General features: G+C 40.0%; 3 pseudogenes; all 3 read left to right on the forward strand.

The window, feature by feature from the left end:
• The first annotated feature begins 618 nt into the window (after positions 1 to 618).
• LOC102282869 (cyclin-A2 pseudogene) lies at positions 619 to 2146 on the forward strand (annotated as a pseudogene).
• Positions 2147 to 10794: 8648 nt separating this feature from the next.
• On the forward strand, positions 10795 to 12259 carry LOC102280724 (olfactory receptor 2A2-like; annotated as a pseudogene).
• Positions 12121 to 18467, forward strand: LOC138987559 (olfactory receptor 2A2-like; annotated as a pseudogene).
• Positions 18468 to 23304: the final 4837 nt, after the last annotated feature.

Below are 23304 nucleotides of genomic sequence, written 5' to 3' on the forward strand. Positions count from 1 at the left end.
TGAATAGTAATCACAAGTGCTTGACCTATAGTGAAGTCTTACTAAATATTTTTGAATGAACACAGGTATGAAAAAATGGCTAAATGAATGAAGAAGTAATTATAACATATTTATAAATGAGGAAAAGGACTTACCGATAGGAAAGTGTTAGGAGTTTGGGAGGAGGAATAAAAATGGAATTTGAACAGCTGTCAAGGCCAATATGGTGCTGTATATCTAACAATTCTAAGTAACAATTCTAAGTCACTGTTTTGATGGACATTATAGTTAATTCTTATCTGTTGTGAAGGAGGCAGCTTGATGTATATTACTTATCAATAGTCCTTCAAACAATAAAACATATCTGCTGTCCTATAGAAAGCAACTTTTTTCATTGAAATTACTAAGCATCGGGCGGGCTGCTCGCTTCATTTCGGGGGCGTCCTTGTCCCTCCACGCCCGGCAGTTCCTGCCTCCGCCTTTCTCAGTCTTCTCGGTCCTACACGGTCCCGAGCGGACGGGCAGGCTGGCTCGGGCTGCGGCGGGCGGGTACGGCTGGAGTGTTCCTCGGCTGGTCGGCGGGACGCAGTGCACGCTGCTTGGCGCCAGGCTGATCGCGCCGCGTCCCCGGGAGCAGTGATGTTGGGCAGCTCCGCGCACGGGCCTGCGGCCCGCGAAGCGGGTTCGGCGGTTTGCAGCAGACGGCGTTCCAGGAGGACAGGAGAACGTCAACCCCGAGAAGTAGGCGCCCACCCAGCAGCTCCGGACCCGGGCTGGGCTGGCAGTACTGAGGGCCGGGAACTTGCGGGGTCCAGCTCCCCAGAGGCCTAAGACGTGACGGGTTGCACCTCTTAAGGATCTTCCTATAAATGGTGAGTATGTCCCTGTTCCTCCCTGGAAAGCAAACAATAAACAGCCTGCATTTACCATTCATGTGGATGAAGCAGAAGAAGAGGTTCAAAAGAGGCCAACTGAATCTAAAAAATCAGAAAATGAAGATGTCTTGGCCTTTAATTCAGCTGTTACTTTACCAGGACCAAGAAAGCCACTGGCACCTCTTGATTACCCAATGGATGGTAGTTTTGAGTCTCCACATACTATGGAAATGTCAGTTGTATTGGAAGATGAAAAGCCAGTGAGTCTTAATGAAGTACCAGACTACCATGAGGACATTCACACGTACCTTAGGGAAATGGAGGTTAAATGTAAGCCTAAAGTGGGTTACATGAAGAAACAGCCAGACATTACTAACAGTATGAGGGCTATCCTCGTGGACTGGTTAGTTGAAGTAGGAGAAGAATATAAACTGCAGAACGAGACCCTGCATTTGGCTGTGAACTACATTGATAGGTTTCTTTCATGCATGTCTGTGTTGAGAGGAAAACTTCAACCTGTGGGCACTGCTGCTATGCTTTTAGCCTCAAAGTTTGAAGAAATATACCCGCCAGAAGTAGCAGAGTTTGTATACATTATAGATGACACTTATACCAAGAAACAAGTTCTAAGGATGGAGCACCTAGTCTTGAAAGTCCTGGCTTTTGACTTAGCTGCACCAACAATAAATCAGTTTCTTACCCAGTACTTTCTGCATCAGTAGCCGGCAAACTGCAAAGTTGAAAGTTTAGCAATGTTTTGGGGAGAGTTAAGTTTGATAGATGCTGACCCATATCTAAAGTATTTGCCGTCAGTTATCGCTGCAGTGGCCTTTCATTTAGCACTCTACACAGTCACAGGACAAAGCTGGCCTGAATCATTAGTACAGAAGACTGGATATACTCTGAAAACTCTAAAGCCTTGTCTCCTGGACCTTCACCAGACCTACCTCAGAGCACCACAGCACACACAACAGTAAATAAGAGAGAAGTACAAAAATTCAAAGTATCATGGTGTTTCTCTCCTCAACCCTCCAGAGACACTAAATGTGTAACAGTGAAAAGACTGCCTTTGTTTTCTAAGATGTAAGTCACTCAAAGTATATGGTGTACAGATTTTATCTTAGGTTTTAATTTTACAATCATTTCTGAATACAGAAGCTTATGGTCCAGTACAAATTATGGTATCTATTACTTTTTAAATGGTTTTAATTTGTATATCTTTTGTAAATGTAACTATCTTAGATATTTAGCTAATTTTAAGTGGTTTCTGTTAAAGTATTAATGATGTCAGCTGTCAGGATAATAATTAATAAATTGATTTGGAAAATTTGATTTGTAAGTCAAAAAAAAAAAAAAAAGAAATTACTAAGCATCCTGAGGAGAGAAAATGCAAATATCAAGAATTTATTTTTAGTGTAAAATGTTATTATAATAATATCTAGAAAATATTCCCTAGCTGGATTATTAATTTCAAAAATAGAAACACTGTTTCTAAAGGTTTATCACCCATGATATTACTTTGCATAATATTATACATGCAGTAGGGACTGAAACAGAAGCTTTTTAAATAAAGGGTGGAGTAAATGAGATTAAAAGCTCTCCCAACTCTGATTAGTGATTTATTTTCATAAGCTTCTTTGTTTGAGGTTGTATTACTTACTATACTTTTCTAAAATAATTTGCCTTTTATTGTATTTATTTGTTTAATTGGAGGATAATTGCTTTACAGTGTGCTGGTTTCTGCCGAACAATAATCATTATATTTTAAATTGAAATGCACTTGACATAGAACATTTTGTAAATTTAAGGTGTACACTGTTCATTTGTTACATTTATATGTTGTAATGTGATTGTCATTGTAACAATAATTAGCACCTCTTTCACAATACATAATTATCCTTTTTTTATAGTGGTTGGAGTACTTAAATTCTAGTAGCTTACCAAGTTTGATTATAATACATTGTTGTTGTCTGTATTAACTATACTGTCCATTAGGTCTCTAGGGCTGATTTACTCCTCACTGTTAAATTTGTACCCTAAGCAACATTGATCCTATCCTCTTGCCCAAATCCCCCGGTAACCCCCGTTTTACTCTCTTTTTATGAAGTCTGTCTTGCCGAGATTCCTCATATCAGTGATACCATCCTTGTCTTTCTTGGTCTGGTTTATCTTAGCGTAGCGTGCTCGCGGTCCACCCATGCTGTTGCAAGTGGCAGAATGTCCTCCTTTCTCGTGGCTAAATAATACTTCTATGCAGAGTGCATCATGAGAAACGCTGGGCTAGAAGAAGCACAAGCTGGAATCAAGATTGCCGGGAGAAATACCAATAACCTCAGATATGCAGATGACACCACTCTTATGGCAGAAAGTGAAGAGGAACTCAAAAGCCTCTTGACGAAAATGAAAGTGGAGAGTGAAAAAGTTGGCTTAAAGCTCAACATTCAGAAAATGAAGGTCATGGCATCTGGTCCCACCACTTCATGGGAAATAGATGGGGAAACAGTGGAAACAGTGTCAGACTTTATTTTTCTGGGCTCCAAAATCACTGCAGATGGTGATTGCAGCCATGAAATTAAAAGACACTTACTCCTTGGAAGGAAAGTTATGACCAACCTAGATAGCACATTCAAAAGCAGAGACATTACTTTGCCAACAAAGGTTCGTCTAGTCAAGGCTATGGTTTTTCCAGTGGTCATGTATGGATGTGAGAGTTGGAGTGTGAAGAAGGCTGAGTGCTGAAGAATTGATGCTTTTGAACTGTGGTGTTGGAGAAGACTCTTGAGAGTCCCTTGGACTACAAAGAGATCAGCCCTGGGATTTCTTTGGAAGGGATGATACTAAAGCTGAAACTCCAGTACTTTGGCCACCTCATGCGAAGAGTTGACTCATTGGAAAAGACTCTAATGCTGGGAGGGATTGGGGGCAGGAGGAGAAGGGGACGACAGAGGATGAGATGGCTGGATGGCATCACTTGACTCGATGGATGTGAGTCTGAGTGAACTCCGGGAGTTGGTGATGGACAGGGAGGCCTGGAGTGCTGCGATTCATGGGGTCGCAAAAAGTCGGACACGACTGAGTGACTGATCTGATCTGATCTGATCTGATATATATATATATAAATGACATCTTCTTTATCCATATATCCACTGATGAGCACTTATGTTGTCTCACTGTCTTGGCTATGGAGAATAATGCTGCAGTAAACATGGGGGTGCATGTGTCTTTTTGAAATCCTGTTTTCATCTCCTTTGGGATTATAACCGGAAAAGGAATTGCTGGATCATATCATAGTTCTATTTTTAATTCCTTAAGGAAACTCCATATGGTTTTTCATAATGGTTGAACCAAATTTCATTCCCATCAAGAGCATACAAAGTTTCCTCCCCGCCCCCCACATCCTCTCTAGCGATTGTTATCTCTTATCTTCTTGATGATAACCAATTGCATGGGATTCCTCACATAAGTGAAAGGCTGGCCTTTGTTAAGCACAAACTAGTGACTCAATAATAATAGCAGAGAAGTTGGGATAAATGCATAGATTTAGTAACTGTGAAAGCTCCAGTGCTTTGGCCACCTGATGCGAAGAGTCAGCTAATTGGATAAGACCCTGATGCTGGGAAAATTTGAAGGCAAAAGGAGAAGTGGGTGGCAGCGGACGAGATGATTGAATGGTATCACTGACTCAAAGCACATGAGTTTGAACAAACTGAGAAATAGTGAAGGACAGGGAAGTCGGCGCTTCAGTCCATGGTGTCACAGAGAGTTGGACATGACTTAGCGACTGAACAGCAACCACGTGTGAATGTGATGGTTGAGATTGTGAACATTGTCATGTGGTTTCTTTTATGTTCTCAGCTACTCTCATTCAGCTGCTGAAACTGTGAGTGAGAGAATAGGTGGGAGATTTAAAGAGTGAGAAAATAGGGCATTTTCATCTGGGAGAGAAGACTAGGGAAATTTAGTATGATTTATAGCAGTAAGAGCCAAATTAATATGAATACTCATGAATTTGAAGGGACTCCACTCCAGTACTCTTGCCTGGAAAATCCCATGGATGGAGGAGCCTGGTAGGCTGCAGTCCATGGGGTCGCACGGAGTTGGACACGACTGAACGACTTTACTTTCACTTTTCACTTTCATGCATTGGAGAAGGAAACGGCAACCCACTCCAGTATTCTTGCCTGGAGAATCCCAGGGACAGGAAAGCCTGGTGGGCTGCTGTCTATGGGGTCCAGAGTCAGACACGACTGAAATGACTTAGCAGCAGCAGCAGGTATTATGATTGCATGCTTTCTCTAGATCTGACAAAGCCGTCCATCATCCAAGTTTAACATCTAAATGTTTAAAGCAGAGAGATTACAATGGATTCTCTAAATATAGGATATGTATTTAGGGGAAATGTTTTAGAAAGTGGACAAATACGTGGGGAGTAGCTTGAAACCAAAAGAAGTCAGGAAAGCACTGAGGGAGTGGATTCAATCTCCATTTTTTCCAGCTAAAAAGTAGTATTTGCAATGGGAATTAATAGAAACTTTCATATTAACACTTTTCAGCAAAACTGCACTCCCGAAGGAAAATACAGTCCTTGGAGGGGTTGGCAACAAGCTCCATGGGGTAACATTTATTACATCATGAAACTTTCCATAAGTGGGATATGGAGAGGAGCAATTTCAAGAAAAAGTACACAATACATGCATACCCTTGGGGATTGTACTGTGGGACATGGTTCATAATGTATGGCTGAGATCCATTAAATTCCTGTATCAACATCCTCTTGATGAAGGACAACCTGCAATTCTAACATAGTTCTTACTTCTCAGCATAAGCAGGCATGTGTGCACACACACACACACACACACACTCATACACTCATCACTCATACATACACACATGCACACTGACAGCAAGCTGAAGAGCCAAGAGGAGAGGGGTAGGTTTTGCTCTAGTCTGTAGGGAAGAAAGAATGGTCAGAAGACGCTTAGTAATTTGTTCCCTGGACTCGTCAGGAATGCCTCTGGGGAATGGGCTGGTTTTAAGTGATCAGACTCTAAAACCCTCACTTCTAGAGGCTCCTGAGCACCCTGAGTTCTTCTCCGTTCGGACAGAAAAGGTTTCTGGTACTCAACCATCCCCTGCACTCGCTCCAGGGAGCAGGTGACTCAGCTCCAGCCATTCCCCATCTCTGTGAGTTTTCCTCTACATTCCAGCCCAAATTGAGAAAAATACCAGAAATAGTAGCAGCTCCCAGTTATATAAATCCTTACTTACACATTGATTAATGGTTTAAGAAGAGCAGGAGAGAAGGCTGGCAGAATCATCAGGGTTAGGAAAAAGAAAAAAACACCCTCTTGAAGACCCCTTTCTTGCTCTGTGCTGGAGTCTCAGAGTCACATCTGATACCCACGCTGTCTAAACATAGGTTTCTTACTCCCAGTCAGAGCCCCTCCCTGGTGTCCCACGTGTGGGCAGAAGCTGGTGAAACTCAGTGTCCATGAATCATAGCATCAAACTAAAAGGGGCATAAGGTCATCTAGAGCGTTTGCCTCCCTTACATGTGACGAAGCCAGAGGTGTTATGTGACTTGTCCTTCACTTGTCTTTCATTTCTTCCTTGGCTGAGAACCATCTGTTACTTCTATATCCTAGATATGTCCTCCTGCTGGGGAAGTGAGAACACTGGAGCTCCTTTCCTTTCTGCTCAGTAGGGAGGTGTTAGTAAGTGGCTGGGAGAAGCCCTCTAGCCATTTGATAAAGATCCTGTTATTTTTCCTTTTGTAGCAAGGAAGCTGGTACCTGTACCAATTTAGCTTACCATGATTTGCTTCCAGAATTTCTCTTCAGGGATGGTTGTCCTCATCTGAGGATAACTAAACCTGATATTCTTCACAAGGATATATAATAATTTCCAGAATATCTTAATTACTAATTCCTTCCATGATATAAAGTCCAAGCATAGGAATTAAAACTATGTATATCATCTATCTTTAGATATTTTTCTCATATTATCGAGGAATTTGTTAGTTTTTTTAGAAACCAGGCTTTGGCCATGAGTGATAAAAGTCACATCATAGTTTGCAACATTTTGTAATTGAAAATTATGATGTTAATTAAATCATAATATTGTTTAACCTGTAATAACTATGTTGGTAAAGACATCTCTGTATAATGGATGGTGTAGGTCTTTAAATAACAAGTCATTCCTTCTTGTCATTCATCTAGGAAACAGGAGTACCTCTTTGAGCCCCAAAATGAAATTAAGAAGAAACTATAGATTAGAAGCAAAGTGAGAAATTCATATCTTAGCATTAATTAAAACCATATATGGAAAAAGATGTCTTAAGGAGAAAATGCCTGTAGAATGAACCTCAGGAAATGTGTTTTATATCAGGTTTGGCTAAATTGTGTTAAAATGTGAGAATCAACATGATAAAAGTAGAAAAGTTGAAGCGGAACAACTTGACAGGAAAGGTGAACTGGAGCTTACAGTTCTAATTGTTAAATTAGGATCTTTTCCCACTGAATGGTTTCTTCTAGGGCTGATATATTTTGATTTTTTTGACTTGTTTGCTTTTTATAAATGATGATCATGGTGATGGATATAGGTAGAAAGATGATAGAAATCTGAGAACTCCCATGTCTAGGAATATGCAATAAGAAAATAATAAAATATATATGCAAAAAAATATGTATAAAATTGAATCTATGGCATTACATTACATATAACCTGGTTAGAAGGTAATGTGTTAAATCAAGTAAAATATTTATGTGCAATAAAGTAGTATGCAAATGTTTAAAGTATATTGTGTTGAAACATTTTGATATGGAAAACATACCTGGCATGATTTAAATGAGAGAAATAAAACTGTTTATATAATTTAATTATATTTTTTAAAACATAGATACAGTGAATAATGGAAAACTATATGTACAAGTTATTAGCAATGATCACTTTTGGCCATAGGTTTCATACATGTATTATTTTATGGAATGTCATGTTTTACTAAGACTTAGGAAAACTTGATGTCAAAATTTCCTATGAGATAAACGCTAATTTGTTCACAGAATGAATCAGACCGTTGAAATTTTAATTTGTAATTCTAAAATTTCTAAGAGCCTATCATTATCTAAATACAAAGAAAACCAAAAAGTGTAAATAATTTTAATTCTAAATATACTTTTGCCTAAAAAGTAAACTTTCATATAATATTTATATCATTTTCTTCAACAGTAGTGTTAAATTAGTGATGTTCTCGAAAAGAAGTCAGTAAACATGTGTTAGGATTAGACAAGTGAAGCTGAGAATTCATTATTCAGTTAACAACTTAGGTACTCTCCCAAATTGTATATGGTTTCTGTTGAATGAAAATATTAGAAATTTGGCAACAATCCTGATAAAAATATTAATAACAATATCCAATAAATCCAGATACTGATTTAAAAACATGATTCTTCAATAAGAAACCAAATTTCGTTTTTACTCATATAGATGTACTTTATTTTTTTCCCCTTTTTAAAAAGTTTTAGTCAGAGGATAATTAGCTTACAATATTGTCTTGGTTTCTGCCATATATCAACATGAATCAGCCATAGGTATACATATGTCCCTTCCCTCTTGAACTTTCATCTCACCCATCTAAGTTGTCACAGAGAACCGGATTTGTGCTCCCTGCATCATACAGCAAATTTTATATACGGTAATGTATATGTCTCAATGCTACTCTCTCAAACTGTCCTGCCCTCTCCTTCCCCCTACTATGTCCACAAATCTGTTCTTTATGTCTGTATCTCTTTTGCTGTCCTGAAAATAACTTCATGAGTACCATTTTTCTAGATTCTGCATATATGCATTAATATACAATATTTGTTTTTCTCTTTCTGAATTGCTTCACTCTCTATAATAGACTCTTAAGTTCATCCACCTCATTAGAACTGATTCCAATAAATTCCTTCTTATGACTGATAGCGTTCCATTGTATATATATGTGCCACAGCTTCTTTATCCATACATCTGTTAAAGGGCATCTAGGTTGTTTTCATGTCCTAGCTATTGTAAATAGTGCTGTGGGGAACATTGGGGTACATGTGTCTTTTTCAGTTATGGAGAAATTAAATGTTTTTAGTGAAATAACTTGATTCAAAGCTGAAGTAAAAAATCTACAAGATAAGTACAGAATAATTTAAGCCAGAAGGAACAAAGTACTTAAAATTATGAATTCAGTTCAGTTCAGTCGCTCAGTCATGTCCAACTCTTTGTGACCCCATGGACTGCATGCAGCACTCCAGGCCTCCCTGTCCATCACCAACTCCCAGAGTCCACCCAAAGCCATGTCCATCGAGTCGGTGATGCCATCCAACCATCTCATCCTCTGTCATCCCCTTCTCCTTCTGCCCTCAATCTTTCCCAGCATCAGGGTCTTTTCAAATGAGTCAGCTCATTGCATCAGGTGGCCAAAGTATTAGAGTTTCAGCTTCAGCATTCAGGACTGATTTCCTTTAGGACAGACTGGCTGGATCTCCTTGCAGTCCAAGGGACTCTCAAGAGTCTTCTCCAACACCACAGTTCAAAAGCATCAATTCTTTGGCTCGCAGCTTTTTTTATAGTCCAACTCTCACATCCAGACATAACTACTGGAAAAACCATAGCTTTGACTAGACAGACCTTTGTTGGCAAAGTAATGTCTCTGCTTTTTAATATGCTGTCTAGGTTAGTCATAACTTTTCTTCCAAGGAGCAAGCATCTTTTAATTTCATGGCTGCAGTCATCATCTGCAGTGATTTTGGAGCCCCCAAAATAAAGTCTGTCACTGTTTCCACTGTTTCCCCATCTATTTGCCATGAAGTGATGGGACCGGATGTCGTGATCTTAGTTTTCTGAATATTGAGTTTTAAGCCAACTTTTTCACTCTCCTCTTTCACTTTCATCAAGAGGTTCTTAAGTTCTTTGCTTTCTGCCATAAGGGTGGTATCATCTGCATATTTGAGGTTATTGATATTTCTCCCAACAATCTTGATTCCAGCTTGTGCTTCATCCAGCCCAGCATTTCTCATGATGTACTCTGCATATAAGTTAAATAAGCAGGGTGATAATATACAGCCTTGACGTACTTCTTTTCCTATTTGGAACCAGTCTGTTGTTCCACGTCCAGTTCTAACTATTGCTTCCTGACCTGCATAAAGATTTCTCAGGAGGCAGGTCAGGTGGTCTGGTATTCCCATCTCTTTAAGAGTATAATGGAATGAACTTGGAGATACCACCTTAACCAAGTAATACACAGCAGCATCACCTATATTGGGATTACTTAACATTATTTGAATATTCATGAAAAGTTTTAAGATTAACGAGTTACATTTTTTCCTGCCAAAAATTTATAAGTAAATTTATAAATAAAACATGGGAAATCCATGGAAAACCACAAGTGAGAGATGATATACAAAATAAGAACTCATACTCTTTAAAAATATTAATGTCAAGGAGGGAAGACTGATTAACTTTCAGATTAGAGGTGGTAAAATATTATATGTGACATTGGACTTCAATCGTGGACCAGAGGGGCTGAAATGCTATACCTAAAATAGTGAATCATGTTATCATCTCATGATTCTTGCTCTTAAGAAGATCAAACAGTTTGGAGATAAGCTGGCCTTCTGGTACACTTAATTATTATATGGTTCAGAGAATATTAACAAGAGAGAAAAATGATAAAGCAAACATGAAAAAATTGGTAAAGGGTATATATTAATATTGTTTATATTTCTGATACTTATCCTAAATTTTGATAACTTCACAATAAAGTAAGAAAAACAAACATACTGAGAAACATTTTAGAGAACTCTCACTGAAGTAGGGACAAGCACACAAACTTCTTTTGAATTTACTTCCCATAAGTAACTCTGATTTTCCTTGCTGTCCAGCTCTGACCTTCCCATCACACTTTAGTCCCTTAGAGACTGCCTTTGGGAATGAAAGGCAACCAATCATGGATCGCAGAATTCATCCTGGTGGGATTTCAGCTCAGTGAAGACATGGAATTGCTCCTCTTCGTTATCTTCATCCTGTTATATACCTTCAACCTGCTGGCAAATGGGATGATCTTGGGACTCATCTTGCTTGACTCCAGACTGCACACCCCCATGTACTACTTCCTGTCTCATTTGGCCATCACTGACGTAGCCTATGCTTCCAGCAATTTACCAAATATGCTGGAAAACCTAGTGAAACACAAGAAAACCATCTCCTATTTCTCATGCACCATGCAGATGGTTTCCTATTTGGCCTTTGCTTCTGTAGAGTGCCTGACTTTGGTGGTGATGTCCTATGACAGGTTTGTGGCGATCTGCCACCCCCTGCAGTACACGGTCATCATGAACTGGAGGGTGTGCACGTTCCTGGCCATCGCTTGCTGGGTATGTGGATTTTCCCTGGCCATAGTCCAAGTAAGTCTGTTTCTACGGCTACCCTTCTGTGGGCCCCAGAAGGTGAACCACTTTTTCTGAGAAATTAGCTCTGTCCTCAAAGTGATGTGTGGTGACATCTGGATCAATGAAATGTTCCTCTTTGCTGATGGTGTGTTTATTTTAGTTGGGCCCCTTTCCCTGATGCTGGTCTCCTACGTGCGTATCCTCTGGGCAATCCTGAAGAACCAGTCAAAGGAGGGCCGCAAGAAAGCCTTCTCCACCTGCTCCTCCCACCTCTGTGTGGTTGGGTTCTACTTTGGCATAGCCATGATGGTGTACTTGGCCCCTGACAGTAGCCACCGAGAGGAACAGAAGAAAATCCTTTTCCTGTTTTACACCTTCTTCAACCCATTACTGAATCCCCTTGTCTACAGTGTACGGAATGCTCAAGTGAAGGCTGCCTTCCACAAAGTACTGCAGAAAAATAGATCAGTGTGACACAGGTCAGAATTATGGTGCAGTGAATTTTTTTTCTAATAGTCAAGAAAATTTCCCATCAAAATACATGACTTAAGGATGAAGCTTCTACAAAGTAACATCAGCAAGAAGGCACAAGAGAAACCCCCAACTCCCTTCCTCCATGGAGATTACATAATAAAGATCTAATTGCCTTCATTGAACACCAGACATCACACAGGAGTTTGCAGCACCCCAAACTATCCCAAAGTCAAGAAGATATGCAGTGAAGCTTTTAGGCAAACTTACGCATTTGACCTTCCATAACTGCTTTTCTTCTCTGTCCCAGGGTAGCAGGATCAGGAGAAAATTCCCACTCCCAGCCCTTCCTCAAGAGGGAAAGAGAAGAATGGACCATGCAGACCACTTTAGCTTTTCAGGGAATAGCGTGAGGGTTTGTTAGTTATCTTGCCTCTGGCTCAGAGCACTGATGTGAATGGCAGTTTGGATTCCTTGTTGAGACCACCGAGAAACATAGCAAGCACCCAGCTTTTTATGGATATACTGAGATATTTTGAATTTTCACTGTTCTGACCTATCTGCACTGGTATTTCATTCTTGTGTTAATATTAAATTTCCTGTTGACATTCGATGTTGAGTTTCTTTACAAGTTCTTCTTTACCATCTGCATATCTTTTTTGATGAGGTATTTCTTTACATCTTTTACTCATTTTTATGTAATAAACTTTATTTTAAAGTAATTTTAGAATCAAAGCAAAATTGATCGAAAGGTACAGAAAGTGAAAGTGAAGTCGCTCAGTCGTGTCTGACTCTTTGCAACCCCATGGACTATAGCCTACCAGGTTCCTCCGTCCATGTGATTTTCCAGACAAGAGTATTGGAGTGGGTTGCCATTGCCTTCTCCAGGGGATCTTCCCAACCCAGGGATTGAACTCGGGTCTCCCACATTGTAGGTAGACATTTTACCGTCTGAGCCACGAGGGAAGTGTGAAAGGTACAGAGATACCCCAATACCCCTTGTCTCCATACATACATAACCTTCCCCATTATAAACATCCCCCTACAGAGTGGTGCATTCGTTATCATTCATAAAGCTGTCCTGATACATCATCACCCAATTTTCACAGCTTCCATGAGGATTCATTTGTGCTGTTGTATATTCTGTGTACTTGATGAGTGTATAATTATGTGCATCCACAATTATATTTTCATAAAGAGTAATTTCACTGTCCTGAGAGTCCCCTCTTCCTCTCTCACTACTAGTCCCTGGTAACCACTGATATCTTGATTGCCTCCATAGTTTTGGCTTTTCAGAATGTTGGGATCATATAGTATATAGTATTTTCACATTGACTTCTGTCACTCAGTGGTGTGCATTTAATTTTTTTTTTTTTTTTTTACATGCTAGTTCATTTCTTTTTAGTGCAGAATACTGTTCTCTTGTCTGCGTGCACCACCGTTTATCCTTTACCAACCGAAGGACATCTGGATTGCTTCTAAGTTTAGACAATCATAAATAAAGCTGCTTTAAATATTACTGTTCATGTCTTTTATGTGGACATAAGTTTTCAAATCCTTTGGGTAAATAGTAGGGCCACTTGTAGCTCATATAGTAGAGTATTTATTTTTTTTAGACGTTCTCAAACCGTCTTTTCAAGGTGGCTGTACCATTTTGCAATGAATTAAAATAAATTCCCCTCAGCAGTATATGCAACTTTCTGTTGATCCACATCTGAATCAGTGTTTGGTGTTGTCAATGGTCAGGATTTTAGCCATTCTACTAGGTGCACACTGATGTTTCATTGTTGTTTTAATGTTCATTTCTCTGATCACATAGATGTGGGCCGTCTTTTCATATGCTTCTTTGCTATTTGTGAATCTTCTTTGAATAGGTGTCTGTCAGAGTTTTTTGCCCATTTTTTAACTGGCTTGTTTGTTTTCCTTGTGTGTGTGTGCTTAGTCGCTAAGTCGTGTCTGACTCTTTGCGACCCCCATGGACGTAGCCCACCAGGCTCCTTTGTCCGTGGGATTTTCCAGGTGAGAATACTGGAGTGAGTTGCCAGTTCCTCCTCCGGGGGGTCTTCCAGACCCAGGGACCAAAACTGCATCTCCTGTGTCTCCTGCTTTGCAGGCAGATTCTTTACCAACTGAGCCCCCTTCTTATTGTGTTGCAAAAGTCCTTTCTTTATTTTTTAGAATCAACTCCTTTTTTCCTACATATGCAAAGATTTTCTCCCCAGCCCGTGTGTTGTTTATCTTTTCATATTCTTACCGGTGCCTTTTTTTTTTTTTTTAAACAGAGCAGAAGTCTTTCAGTTCAGTTCAGTTCAGTCACTCAGTCATATCCAACTCTTTGCGACCCATGGACTGCAGCATGCCAGGCCCCCTGTCCATCACCAACTCCCAGAGTTTACTCAAACTCATGTCCATTGAGTTGGTGATGCCATCCAACCATCTTATCCTCTGCCGTCCCCTTGTTCTCCAGCCTTCAATCTTTCCCAGCATCAGGGTCTTTTCAAATGAGTCTGCTCTTCACATCAGGTGGCCAAAATGTTGGAGTTTCAGCTTCAGCATCAGTCTTTCCAATGAACACTCAGGACTGATCTCCTTTAGGATGGACTGGTTGGATCTCCTTGCAGTCCAAGGGACTCACAAGAGTTTTCTCCAATACCACAGAACTCTTTTATTCTAATTAAATGCCATTCACCAATTTCTTTTTTAATGCTGAAGAGTTTTTTTTATTTTCAGTTCAGAGTTTTCCTTTGTATTTTGAAGGGAAGAGGAGTGGAGTTGTTTTAAATCTCTTGTGGTTCACCCTGAGGCAAGACTTAACAGTGAATATTGAAAGCAGTAATCAGAGGTCCATGCCATTTCTGTCCTTCATTATGCCCATCTTTGCATGAAACGTTTCCTTGGTATCTTTAATTTTCTTGAAGACATCTCTAGTCTTTCCCATTCTATTGTTTTCCTCTATTTCTTTGCATTGATCACTGAAGAAGGCCTTTCATATCTCCTTGCTATTCTTTGGAGCTCTGCATTCAAATGGGTACATCTTTCCTTTTCTCCTTTGCCTTCAGCTTCTCCTCTTTTCTCAGCTATTTGTAAGGCCTCCTCAGACAACCATTTTGCCTTTTTGCATTTCTTTTTCTTGGGAATGAACTTGATCACTGCTTCCTGTACAATGTCATGAAGCTTCATCCATAGCTTTTCAAGAACAACAGACTGGTTCCAAATCAGGAAAGGAGCACGTCAAGGCTGTATATTGTTGCCCTGCTTATTTAACTTATATGCAGAGAACATTATGAGAAATCCTGGGCTGGATGAAGTACAAGCTGGAATCAAGGTTGCTGGGAGAAATATCAATAACCTCATATATGCAGATGATACCACCTTTATGGCAGAAAGTGAAGACGAACTAAAGAGCCTCTTGATGAAAGTGAAAGAGGAGAGTGAAAAAGTTGGCTTAAAACTCAGCATTCAGAAAACTAACATCATGACATCCGGTCCCATCATTTTATGGCAAATAGATGGGGAAACAGTGGAAACAGTGGCTGACTTTATTTTTGCAGGCTCCAAAATCACTGCAGATGGTGACTGCAGCCATGAAATTAAAAGACACTTGCTCCTTGGAAGAAATGTTATGACCAACCTAGACAGCATATTAAAAAGCAGAGACATTACTTTGCCAACACAGTTCCATCTAGTCAAGACTATGGTTTTTCCAGTAGTCATGTATGGATGTGAAAGCTGGACTATAAAGAAAGCTGAGCACCGAAGAATTGATTGTTTTGAACTGTGGTGTTGGAGAAGACTCTTGAGAGTCCCTTGGACTGCAAGGAGATCCAACCAGTCCATCCTAAAGGAAATCAGTCCTGAATATTCATTGGAAGGACTGATGTTGAAGCTGAAACTCCAATACTTTGGCCACCTCATGCGAAGAACTGACTCATTTGAAAAGACCTTGATACTGGGAAAGATAAAAGGCAGGAGGAGAAGGGGATGACACAGGCTGAGATGGTTGGATTGCATCACCGACTTAATGGACATGAGTTTGAGAAAGCTCCGGGAGTTGGCGTCCTGCAGTCCATGGGGTCGCAAAGAGTCGGACACGACTGAACGACTGAACTGAACTGAATCAGAGGAGCAAGGCTTACAAGTTACTCTCCTACACTAAAGCAGTGCAACTTGGTAGACTGATGCTTTTACATAATGATTAACTTAGACAAAATGAATAGTTGGATCTATATCTGGAATAGAAAAAGGGTGGATGAATGGTTAATGAAAGGAAATCTTTGAGAGTCTGAACTTGCCTATATTTACTGAGAAATATATCCAAGTAAGGAATAATAGATAGGACTAAATCTGGTGGATCCAGTGTAGAAGGAAAAAATTAAGTGTTTATTGCCAGTTTATTGCAAGAAACACTAAACAAAATTTTTTTTCCATCTGAAATGCTTTCTGATGATAATAGGTATATATATTTTCCCTGATTTGAAAATAGTTTCTGTTTGGTTTTCAGAAGACTGTATGTTTTAGCTCGCTTTAATTCCACCTTTCTTGCCTCCAATTTGCTGAGCTTTCTGTGTTCATGGAAACATAACTTTTTATCATGTTGGGAATACTCCAAAGTAATTCCCTCAAAATTTGCTTTTCTCCCATTTTGGTTTTTAATTTTAATTTTTCTTCCAGTTTTATTGAGATATAATTGACGTGGAGCACTGTATAAGTGATAGAGCATAATGATTGGACTTACAGAAAAAGTAATTTTATAACAGTAAGTTTGGTAAACATCATCTCGTATAGATAAAAAATTAAAGAAGTTGAAAAAATTCCTTGTGATGAGAACTCTTAGAATTTTGTCTCCTTACAAATTTCCTATATAATACATCAGATCAGATCAGTCGCTCAGTCATATCTGACTCTTTGCGACCCCGTGAACCGCAGCACGCCAGGCCTCCCTGTCCATCACCTACTCCAGGAGTTCACTGAGACTCACGTCCATAGAGTCAGTCATGTCATCCAGCCATCTTATCCTCTGTTGTCCCCTTCCCCTCTTGCCCCCAATCCCTCCCAGCATCAGAGTCTTTTCCAATGAGTCAACTTTTGGCATGAGGTGGCCAAAGTACTGGAGTTTCAGCTTTAGCATCATTCTTTCCAAAGAAATCCCAGGGCTGATCTCCTTTAGAATGGACTGGCTGGATCTCCTTGCAGTCCAAGGGACTCTCAAGAATCTTCTTCAACACCACAGTTCAAAAGCTTCAATTCTTCAGCTCTCAGCCTTCTTCACAGTCCAACTCTCACATCCATACATGACCACTGGAAAAACCATAGCCTTGACTAGACGAACCTTTGTTGGCAAAGGAATGTCTCTGCTTTTGAATATGCTATCTAGGTTGGTCATAACTTTCCTTCCAAGGAGTAAGCGTCTTTTAATTTCATGGCTGCAGTCACCATCTGCAGTGGTTTTGGAGCCCAGAAAAATAAAGTCTGACACTGTTTCCACTGTTTCCCCATCTATTTCCCATGAAGTGATGGGACCGGATGCCATGATCTTCGTTTCTGAATGTTGAGCTTTAGGCCAACTTTTTCACTCTCCACTTTCACTTTCATCAAGAGGCTTTTTAGTTCCTCTTCACTTTCTGCCCTAAGGGTGGTGTCATCTGCATATCTGAGGTTATTGATATTTCTCCCAGCAATCTTGATTCCAGCTTGTGTTTCTTCCAGTCCAGCGTTTCTCATGATGTACTCTGCATATAAGTTAAATAAGCAGGGTGACAATATACAGCCTTGATGTACTCCTTTCCTATTTGGAACCAGTCTGTTGTTTCATTTGGCCATCACTGACGTAGTTTATGCTTCCAGCAATTTACCAAATATGCTGGAAAAACCTAGTGAAACACAAGAAAACCATCTCCTATTTCTCATGCACCATGCAGATGGTTTCCTATTTGGCCTTTGCTTCTGTAGAGTGCCTGACTTTGGTGGTGATGTCCTATGACAGGTTTGTGGCGATCTGCCACCCCCTGCAGTACACGGTCATCATGAACTGGAGGGGGTGTGCACGTTCCTGGCCATCGCTTGCTGGGTATGTGGATTTTCCCTGGCCATAGTCCAAGTAAGTCTGTTTCTACGGCTACCCTTCTGTGGGCCCCAGAAGGTGAACCACTTTTTCTGAGAAATTAGCTCTGTCCTCAAAGTGATGTGTGGTGACATCTGGATCAATGAAATGTTCCTCTTTGCTGATGGTGTGTTTATTTTAGTTGGGCCCCTTTCCCTGATGCTGGTCTCCTACGTATGTATCCTCTGGGCAATCCTGAAGAACCAGTCAAAGGAGGGCCGCAAGAAAGCCTTCTCCACCTGCTCCTCCCACCTCTGTGTGGTTGGGTTCTACTTTGGCATAGCCATGATGGTGTACTTGGCCCCTGACAGTAGCCACCGAGAGGAACAGAAGAAAATCCTTTTCCTGTTTTACACCTTCTTCAACCCATTACTGAATCCCCTTGTCTACAGTGTACGGAATGCTCAAGTGAAGGCTGCCTTCCACAAAGTACTGCAGAAAAATAGATCAGTGTGACACAGGTCAGAATTATGGTGCAGTGAATTTTTTTTCTAATAGTCAAGAAAATTTCCCATCAAAATACATGACTTAAGGATGAAGCTTCTACAAAGTAACATCAGCAAGAAGGCACAAGAGAAACCCCCAACTCCCTTCCTCCATGGAGATTACATAATAAAGATCTAATTGCCTTCATTGAACACCAGACATCACACAGGAGTTTGCAGCACCCCAAACTATCCCAAAGTCAAGAAGATATGCAGTGAAGCTTTAGGCAAACTTACGATTTGACCTTCCATAACTGCTTTTCTTCTCTGTCCCAGGGTAGCAGGATCAGGAGAAAATTCCCACTCCCAGCCCTTCCTCAAGAGGGAAAGAGAAAGCCCATTTGATATTTAAAAAAAAAAAAAAAAAAAAAGAGGGAAAGAGAAGAATGGACCATGCAGACCACTTTAGCTTTTCAGGAATAGCGTGAGGGTTTGTTAGTTATCTTGCCTCTGGCTCAGAGCACTGATGTGAATGGCAGTTTGATTCCTTTGTTGAGACCACCGAGAAACATAGCAAGCACCCAGCTTTTTATGGATATACTGAGATATTTTGAATTTTCACTGTTCTGACCTATCTGCACTGGTATTTCATTCTTGTGTTAATATTAAATTTCCTGTTGACATTCGATGTTGAGTTTCTTTACAAGTTCTTCTTTACCATCTGCATATTTTTGATGAGGTATTTTTTTACATCTTTACTCATTTTTATGTAATAAACTTTATTTTAAAGTAATTTTAGAATCAAAGCAAAATTGATCGAAAGGTACAGAAAGTGAAAGTGAAGTCGCTCAGTCGTGTCTGACTCTTTGCAACCCCATGGACTATAGCCTACCAGGTTCCTCCGTCCATGTGATTTTCCAGACAAGAGTATTGGAGTGGGTTGCCATTGCCTTCTCCAGGGGATCTTCCCAACCCAGGGATTGAACTCGGGTCTCCCACATTGTAGGTAGACATTTTACCGTCTGAGCCACGAGGGAAGTGTGAAAGGTACAGAGATACCCCCAATACCCCCTTGTCTCCATACATACATAACCTTCCCCATTATAAACATCCCCCTACAGAGTGGTGCATTCGTTATCATTCATAAAGCTGTCCTGATACATCATCACCCAATTTTCACAGCTTCCATGAGGATTCATTTGTGCTGTTGTATATTCTGTGTACTTGATGAGTGTATAATTATGTGCATCCACAATTATATTTTCATAATGAGTAATTTCACTGTCCTGAGAGTCCCCTCTTCCTCTCTCACTACTAGTCCCTGGTAACCACTGATATCTTGATTGCCTCCATAGTTTTGGCTTTTCAGAATGTTGGGATCATATAGTATATAGTATTTTCACATTGACTTCTGTCACTCAGTGGTGTGCATTTAAGTTTTTTTTTTTTTTTTTACATGCTAGTTCATTTCTTTTAGTGCAGAATACTGTTCTCTTGTCTCGTGCACCACCGTTTATCCTTTACCAACCAAGGACATCTGGATTGCTTCTAAGTTTAGACAATCATAAATAAAGCTGCTTTAAATATTACTGTTCATGTCTTTTTGTGGACATAAGTTTTCAAATCCTTTGGGTAAATAGTAGGGCCACTTGTAGCTCATATAGTAGAGTATTTATTTTTTTAGACGTTCTCAAACCGCTTTTTCAAGGTGGCTGTACCATTTTGCAATGAATTAAAATAAATTCCCCTCAGCAGTATATGCAACTTTCTGTTGATCCACATCTGAATCAGTGTTTGTGTTGTCAATGGTCAGGATTTTTAGCCATTCTACTAGGTGCACACTGATGTTTCATTGTTGTTTTAATGTTCATTTCTCTGATCACATAGATGTGGGCCGTCTTTTCATATGCTTCTTTGCTATTTGTGAATCTTCTTTGAATAGGTGTCTGTCAGAGTTTTTTGCCCATTTTTTAACTGGCTTGTTTGTTTTCCTTGTGTGTGTGTGCTTAGTCGCTAAGTCGTGTCTGACTCTTTATGACCCCATGGACGAGCCCACCAGGCTCCTTTGTCCGTGGGATTTTCCAGGTGAGAATACTGGAGTGAGTTGCCAGTTCCTCCTCCGGGGGGTCTTCCAGACCCAGGGACCAAAACTGCATCTCCTGTGTCTCCTGCTTTGCAGGCAGATTCTTTACCAACTGAGCCCCTTCTTATTGTGTTGCAAAAGTCCTTTCTTTATTTTTTAGAATCAACTCCCTTTTTTCCTACATATGCAAAGATTTTCTCCCAGCCCGTGTGTTGTTTATCTTTTCATATTCTTACTGTTTTTTTTTTTTTTTAAACAGAGCAGAAGTCTTTCAGTTCAGTTCAGTTCAGTCACTCAGTCATATCCAACTCTTTGCGACCCATGGACTGCAGCATGCCAGGCCCCTGTCCATCACCAACTCCCAGAGTTTACTCAAACTCATGTCCATTGAGTTGGTGATGCCATCCAACCATCTTATCCTCTGTCCGTCCCCTTGTTCTCCAGCCTTCAATCTTTCCCAGCATCAGGGTCTTTTCAAATGAGTCTGCTCTTCACATCAGGTGGCCAAAATGTTGGAGTTTCAGCTTCAGCATCAGTCTTTCCAATGAACACTCAGGACTGATCTCCTTTAGGATGGACTGGTTGGATCTCCTTGCAGTCCAAGGGACTCACAAGAGTTTTCTCCAATACCACAGAACTCTTTTATTCTAATTAAATGCCATTCACCAATTTCTTTTTTAATGCTGAAGAGTTTTTTATTTTCAGTTCAGAGTTTTCCTTTGTATTTTGAAGGGAAGAGGAGTGGAGTTGTTTTAAATCTCTTGTGGTTCACCCTGAGGCAAGACTTAACAGTGAATATTGAAAGCAGTAATCAGAGGTCCATGCCATTTCTGTCCTTCATTATGCCCATCTTTGCATGAAACGTTTCCTTGGTATCTTTAATTTTCTTGAAGACATCTCTAGTCTTTCCCATTCTATTGTTTTCCTCTATTTCTTTGCATTGATCACTGAAGAAGGCCTTTCATATCTCCTTGCTATTCTTTGAGCTCTGCATTCAAATGGGTACATCTTTCCTTTTCTCCTTTGCCTTCAGCTTCTCCTCTTTTTCTCAGCTATTTGTAAGGCCTCCTCAGACAACCATTTTGCCTTTTTGCATTTTTTTCTTGGGAATGAACTTGATCACTGCTTCCTGTACAATGTCATGAACCTTCATCCATAGCTTTTCAAGAACAATAGACTGGTTCCAAATCAGGAAAGGAGCACGTCAAGGCTGTATATTGTTGCCCTGCTTATTTAACTTATATGCAGAGAACACTATGAGAAATCCTGGGCTGGATGAAGTACAAGCTGGAATCAAGGTTGCTGGGAGAAATATCAATAACCTCATATATGCAGATGATACCACCTTTATGGCAGAAAGTGAAGATTTAACTAAAGAGCCTCTTGATGAAAGTGAAAGAGGAGAGTGAAAAAGTTGGCTTAAAACTCAGCATTCAGAAAACTAACATCATGACATCCGGTCCCATCATTTTATGGCAAATAGATGGGGAAACAGTGGAAACAGTGGCTGACTTTATTTTTGCAGGCTCCAAAATCACTGCAGATGGTGACTGCAGCCATGAAATTAAAAGACACTTGCTCCTTGGAAGAAATGTTATGACCAACCTAGACAGCATATTAAAAAGCAGAGACATTACTTTGCCAACACAGTTCCATCTAGTCAAGACTATGGTTTTTCCAGTAGTCATGTATGGATGTGAAAGCTGGACTATAAAGAAAGCTGAGCACCGAAGAATTGATTGTTTTGAACTGTGGTGTTGGAGAAGACTCTTGAGAGTCCCTTGGACTGCAAGGAGATCCAACCAGTCCATCCTAAAGGAAATCAGTCCTGAATATTCATTGGAAGGACTGATGTTGAAGCTGAAACTCCAATACTTTGGCCACCTCATGCGAAGAACTGACTCATTTGAAAAGACCTTGATACTGGGAAAGATAAAAGGCAGGAGGAGAAGGGGATGACACAGGCTGAGATGGTTGGATTGCATCACCGACTTAATGGACATGAGTTTGAGAAAGCCCGGGAGTTGGCGCCCTGCAGTCCATGGGGTCGCAAAGAGTCGGACACGACTGAACGACTGAACTGAACTGAATCAGAGGAGCAAGGCTTACAAGTTACTCTCCTACACTAAAGCAGTGCAACTTGGTAGACTGATGCTTTTACATAATGATTAACTTAGACAAAATGAATAGTTGGATCTATATCTGGAATAGAAAAAGGGTGGATGAATGGTTAATGAAAGGAAATCTTTGAGAGTCTGAACTTGCCTATATTTACTGAGAAATATATCCAAGTAAGGAATAATAGATAGGACTAAATCTGGTGGATCCAGTGTAGAAGGAAAAAATTAAGTGTTTATTGCCAGTTTATTGCAAGAAACACTAAACAAAATTTTTTTTCCATCTGAAATGCTTTCTGATGATAATAGGTATATATATTTTCCCTGATTTGAAAATAGTTTCTGTTTGGTTTTCAGAAGACTGTATGTTTTAGCTCGCTTTAATTCCACCTTTCTTGCCTCCAATTTGCTGAGCTTTCTGTGTTCATGGAAACATAACTTTTTATCATGTTGGGAATACTCCAAAGTAATTCCCTCAAAATTTGCTTTTCTCCCATTTTGGTTTTTAATTTTAATTTTTCTTCCAGTTTTATTGAGATATAATTGACGTGGAGCACTGTATAAGTGATAGAGCATAATGATTGGACTTACAGAAAAAGTAATTTTATAACAGTAAGTTTGTAAACATCATCTCGTATAGATAAAAAATTAAAGAAGTTGAAAAAATTCCTTGTGATGAGAACTCTTAGAATTTTGTCTCCTTACAAATTTCCTATATAATACATCAGATCAGATCAGTCGCTCAGTCATATCTGACTCTTTGCGACCCCGTGAACCGCAGCACGCCAGGCCTCCCTGTCCATCACCTACTCCAGGAGTTCACTGAGACTCACGTC

This window comes from Bos mutus, chromosome 4 (genome assembly GCF_027580195.1).
Source record: "Bos mutus isolate GX-2022 chromosome 4, NWIPB_WYAK_1.1, whole genome shotgun sequence".
Classification (NCBI taxonomy): domain Eukaryota; kingdom Metazoa; phylum Chordata; class Mammalia; order Artiodactyla; family Bovidae; genus Bos; species Bos mutus.